The sequence below is a fragment of the Aphidius gifuensis genome, linkage group LG3 (genome assembly GCF_014905175.1).
Source record: "Aphidius gifuensis isolate YNYX2018 linkage group LG3, ASM1490517v1, whole genome shotgun sequence".
NCBI lineage: Eukaryota > Metazoa > Arthropoda > Insecta > Hymenoptera > Braconidae > Aphidius > Aphidius gifuensis.
Window position 1 is genome coordinate 9676258 of NC_057790.1, and position 6698 is coordinate 9682955.

Here is a 6698-nt window from a genome sequence, read left to right on the forward strand (position 1 = left end):
TCTCCCCATTATCTGTTTTCCTGTTGAAAAAAAAGACATTTAAATTTGTATTATTATTATTATGGTTTGTATTGTTATTGTTATTATTATCATTGTTAATATTATTATCATTATCAATTTTATATTCTTGTAATCTATTTTTTTTATTTTTCTTGTTTATTATCAATATTATAGGTATTATAGGAATATGTATTGTTGGAATTTTTTACATTGTCTTTCCTTATATCTATTACATTTTCATTTTTTAGTGTTCCGTAGGACACTTATGTTTTCGCTTTTCTGTGACTTTTTGTTATTTCGAGATAAAACGTGAAGTCCTGAATCGGATTGGCTTGTAAGATGCTCATTTTCTGTATTTTTTTTGGCCAAAAGCAATGGTCATATTTATTTCCAATTTCGGGGCCTTATTATATTTAATATGCCCATTTTTGGACATGGCCCAATTCCAAATATTGACCGATCAATTCCGGCAATGTTTTAATCGACGACGCTTCATCTGTAGACTCTACGATATTTTTTTCAAATTTTTCGGTCGTTTTTTTTTTTTTTCATTCAACGATATGGTAGTGTCACAAACTGTTTTTTTACAATATTTTTCGAACCGCTGAACCGAATTAGTCGATGTTAAAACAAATTTAGGTTTTTTTTTTTTCCAAAAACAGACATGATATTTTTTTTACTTTTTGAGCCTTATTAGATTTAATATGCCCATTTTTGGACATGGCCCAATTCCAAATATTGACCAATAAATTCCGGCAGTGTTTCAATCGACGACGCTTCATCTGTAGACTCTAAGATATTTTTTTTTAATTTTTCGGTCGTTTATTTTTTTTTTTTATTGAACGATATGTAGTGTCACAAACTGTTTTTTTACAATAATTATGTAAACAGCAAGAAAAAAAAATAAAAAATCCTACGGAACACTTAGGGTGCACCTTGAGGAACTTGACTATCTTTTTTTCTTCTCTTTTTTATTACTATCATTATATTCATCAAGACTCACACATTCACCTCCTCCTTTTTCTCTCTCACTTTTCTTTTTTTTTTTCTTTTACAATTTTTTACATCCCATTTTTCATACCAATACTCATACATACTCTTTTTTTATTATTATTGATGTTATTAATGTTATTGTTACGTCTTGGTATTAAAATAATTTATAATCAATAAATAAAATAATAATTTAATAGATTTAACACATGGAGATACCGAGTCAGCAAATAACATCTTTCTTTTTTTTAATTTTCTAAAATTATTTTTATGCATTTTAATCAAAATCATCATTTTACTTGTTTCTCACAATATTATAAATTTTTATTTAAAATCATTTTATAAACACATTTCAAAGTCACCTTTGCAACTCGAGATTTTACATCCGTTAAAATTATTAAATTATTATTAACAAAATGTTTAAGCAAATTATTAAATGCTGACTACCATGGGAACCCTTAAATCTGATTGGTTCAACTATGGTACCACTTTTTGTCATCCCTACCTTAGTTATAATTTTATGGGAATTTTTAATTAATAATTTTTAAGGAGCTTCATTCTTGCGACAACTTTTGTTTGGACAATATCTAAATTAATTCTAAATTTTATATTTTATTACTTAAATATTACAATCAATTGAACTTTTAATTTTCTAATAAATAAAATTTTAAAAGTGAATTTAAATTAAATAATCTTTGTGTTTTAATTGCTATTCTTCCGTTTATAAATTGACTGTTCCTAATATTCAAAATATATTGACTGTGACATTTTTCCGGGGTGCCGTTTTTCTGTGCTACGAGTTTGTGTTACCTATTGGATTATTCTAAATTATCAACATCATCAGGCGACCATCCAGATTGACACGCTCTCTATAATTTAATTTTGGATAATCCACAACAACAAGGTAAAATCTACAAAAATTACACATTCCCTCCTAACCCGTTACCCTGTAGGGAATAACAAAACAAGAGGATTTTTATAAAATACGTTAAATATCAGACTCATTAATTTTTATTATTGTCAATTTATTATATTATTATTTTTTTTGTCAAACGTTCTTTCTTCTTTTTGCTATTTCATAGTTAAAATAAATTAATTAGCCTGGTACGTAACAAAATTGGTGTCAGAAGTGGGATCTTGTAATGTGTAGGGTAGATTCTTAAACTCAGTGCAGAAAGAAATTTTTTTTTGGGGTAGTAATATTTTCAGTACATTATACACACAAATTACACAAATATTCATATATATATATATTAGGGTGTTTTTTTTTTTTTCGATATTTTTTTTTCTCTTCACTCATCTTTATACAAGTTCATACAACTCTGAATCATGCCCAGAAAAAATTTGAACTCAATTGAAAAATATTTAGAGGTGGTTCAGGAGTCATTTGTTTTTTCCATTTGATTAACATGGGGTTAATACACTTTATTCACTATTTTGATCATGGAGGCTTTAATTTTCGACCGTTCAAGTTCACGTTGGTCTCATTTGATAGAGTATTAAATTCTATAGCATATAATATTCATAGTTTTGATCATTTACAATTAAAAAAAATAGTGAAATAATGCTTCAAAAAGGTAGTATTTAAAATTTATTGAAAAACAAAATTGTAAATGATCAAAACTATGAATATTATATGCTATAAAATTCAATACTCTATAAAATAAGACCAACGCGAACTTGAACGGTCGAAAATTAAAGCCTCCATGATCAAAATGGTGAATGAAGTGTATTAAACCCATGTTAATCAAATGGATGACTGAACCACCTCTAAATATTTTTCAATTGCTTTCAAATTTTTTCTGGGCATGATTTAGAGCTGTATAAACTTGTATGAAGATGGGTGAAGAAAAAAAAAAATATCGAAAAAAAAAAAACACCCTAATATATATATTATATATATATATTTGCTATTTTATTAAATTTAAATTCTGTCGCGAGAGTCACAAATAAAGTTAAAATTAATAATTTTTTTTTATGAACAAAATGTACCTTTTATATTTTAAATTTTATGTGAACAAACAAACTTAAAAATTTATATAAATTTTTTTTATTTTTATTGCGCTAAATTTTTTATGAAGATAGATTCTTAAAATTTTTTTTTTTGTTGGTTGTTTAGAATTAAAAATTTTCCGTGTTAATTAATTTGTTACGGCTTTGAGAAATATTTTTGAATGTCATTATCTAAGTCGGGGGCCGCATCGCCCTTCACTCCTATATACGAGGAGATAGACCTACACGCTGAAGCAATGCTGGGGAGAAAAGTAGATGCGGAAAATATAAAAACGTTAATTACTGAATTACAAATATGTGGAAATGATTTTATTCAAATTATTCCTAGCCTTGGGGAGATAGATTTACAGAAAAATATTGATGGGGTTGAATATACTAATACTAAAGAAACTATAGAAAAATTTAAACAATATTCAGAATGTGGAGATCAAATGGTGAATATTACTGGTAAATTGAAAGCCGCGACTGATCGTTTAATTTTTAACAATGATAGTTTATACAATGAAAATTTAAATTCAACAAAAAAATGGTGTGTTGAAAAAAGAAGAGTGATTGAATTAATTCAGGAAAATAAAATTTTAAGCGATAGAAATAGTACTTTGAATGAGGAAAAGAATGAATGTCGTCAGCAACTTGAAAGATTAGAGAATGACCGTGAAACATTTAATTTTTATATGTCAAGTGAGAGAGAGAATGTTTTGAGTGAGACAATTAATCAGCTGCAACGTGAGAACGAGACCTTGGAAAAAGAATTACAAATTAAAAAAGACTGTCTTATTTCATTTACGGAAAATTTTAATCAAAAAAGTGGAGACAATTTTATTCCAGATTTTATTAATAATAATCATGTAAATTCTAATTTAAAAATTGAACGCCCAAATTCACAATTAAATGGACCAATACATTCTGTAATAAATCATAACAATCAAACTGTAAAAATATTAGAGCCAGTTGAAACAAGTACGGTCGGTAAATGTTCCTTACGAGACGCTCTAGACGTAATTATGACGGAAAAACAAATTCCATTCGCGGATTTATTAATAATTGTCGATCAGCCTTGAAACTTCTAGATCCACAATGGACACAAGCTTTTATGCTTTCTATTAAAGATAAGATTACAGATCCTGAAATTAGTCTAATTGCTAACACAGAATTTTCGTCTCTTGATGAGCTAGAAGTATTGCTCCGTACAGTTACATACACGGGAAAAAGTTTCGAGTCAGTTTGGAATGAATTATCTATCGTATTAATCAATGACAATGAGAATGTGGATGAGTATGGAAGTAGAGTACTAAAATTATATAATGATTTAATTGATTGTAATGAGGGTAACAATGATGGTTTTGGAACAATGAGTAAATCTAAAATTGAGGAAAAAACTATACGTCATTTTATTAAAGGGTTATTGCCTGAGGTATGTTTGAGAGTTGAATGCAAAAATATAGACACTACAGATTTTTTGAAGGTGTGGAATATTACTAAAAAAATTTATAATGAATATATTGACAGTTTAAAGCTTAGAAAATCAAAAGAAATTAAAACCGTGCAAGCGAATAAAATCGAGAACCCGTCGGAAGTAGTCGTTGAATCAAATAATAATTTTTCGTGTAACTTTTCAAATCAAAGATACCATAATAATTCCAATAACAATTTTAGTAATTATGAAGTAAACGAACCCATCGTTTCAAGTCAAAATATTAATTTAAATACGCAAAAAAATGCAAATGTAAATTTACCCGAGATCTTTGGTTCGAATCCAGTCGAGAACAATAATAATAATATTAATAATAATTCATACTATAATTTATATGAAAATTCAACAAATGATTATTTACAAAAATCTTACAACAATAATTATGATTTTTATGATTTTAATAATTTTTATGCGCAAATCAATGATCCAATTAATAATAAAAATTTAAATAAAAATGTTTATACTGATAATGGCTTTATGTCATATGATAGTAGTCAAGATGAAAAAGATTATAATAAAACAAATAATAATTTAGTTTGTGGTTTTTGCCAAAAACCGAGGCATGATATGAATAATTGTTTTGCATTACAAAATTCTCAGAGAAAATGTCTTGAACGTTAAGCTCAAAAAAACGGGGATGGGCTGGTGGACCTAGAGGGAGGAAAACAAGAATGGCCAATACCTCAATCAGATCAACTAATACAGACAAATTAATTTTAAAATCAGAAATAAAAGAAATATTAAATTCTATTAATGAAATTGAAAATAAGGAAAATAAATTTGAAAATATTAATATCATAATTAATACAATACCATCAACGTCAAAAGATACTGTTGATAATTATTATGAACCTATCGTGCAACCTGAAAAAGTAAACTTTAATTCTAAACTTGATAATAATGAAAATAAAAATGATAATGTTAATGAAATAAAAAGAGTGAATTTTATAGATGAAATATCTGTATCGGAAGAGACATCGAATAATAATAATAAAATTGAAATGAATGAAAATAAAGACTTAAATATTGCTACGCGAACAATAAATATTACTAATGCAATAGAAGTTAACGAAGAAATTAAATTTATTGAAGAAACTAATAATGAACGTAATCAAACAAAGATTTTCCGCGATAATGACGAAATATTTTTGTTTAATAATTTAAGTGATAATAAAAATGATGATGATTTAAATGATGAATATAATAATGAGTCTGATAATGACAAAAATTTTATTGATGATAACTTTAATGAAGATATTGAGTTGAAAAATAATGAAAGTAATAATCAAATAAATGACGAAGTTACTGTCAAAAATAATAAAAATATATGCGTACACGCGAATAAAATCGAGAAAAATGTTAATAATGATTACGTTGATAAAAAAAGTTTAAATAATGATAAAAATAATTTTGAAGTTAATAATGAAGAAATAAATTGCAAAGATGTTAATAATAATATTGAACGTGTAATAAAGATAATTAAAGTTCATAAACCGTATGCAAAAACCGATGATGTATTAAATGAAATTGATTTAAATAAAATTAATGAAAATAATAAAAAGAATAAAATGAAAAATAATATGAGTCTGAAGAAATTAGATATTAAAGCGAATGAGTCCCAAGATGACCTAATGAAAACATATGATGAAAAATTAAAGTCGGATATGATGAAGTTTAAAAATAAAGTATTTGACAAAGGTAAATTAGAAATTAATATTGTAGAAAAATTTAAGGGGGAAGTAGACCGGATAGGGCGAGATTAAAATCGAATCTAAAATATTATAAACCTGGTATAAATTTGTTGAAAGAAAAATTGCTAATAATTAATACACGAAAGAAATGAAGAAAAAAAAAAATATAAAAAAAAAAATAATTACCAAAAAATTTATAAACAAAAAATTCCTAATTGTCGGGATAAATATTCCTAATAAAATGAAAAATAAAATTTTATATATATTGTTACGAATATGAAGTTAATCATTCCCTCCTCCTATATGATAGACAGAGACAGACAATATAGAATTAGTTAACAACAAATGACGACCTTAGTAACGGGAAAGAGATGAGAGAAAGAGTTAAGTTGGCAGTTGCAATAGAATAGCAAATGAATAAAGACCTATTAATTTAAATAGAAAAGAGATATCTTTTATTTTAACCCTAAAACGTAACATTGGTGTCAGAAGAAAAATTAAAAATAAAATAGAAAGAAAGGATTAAATAA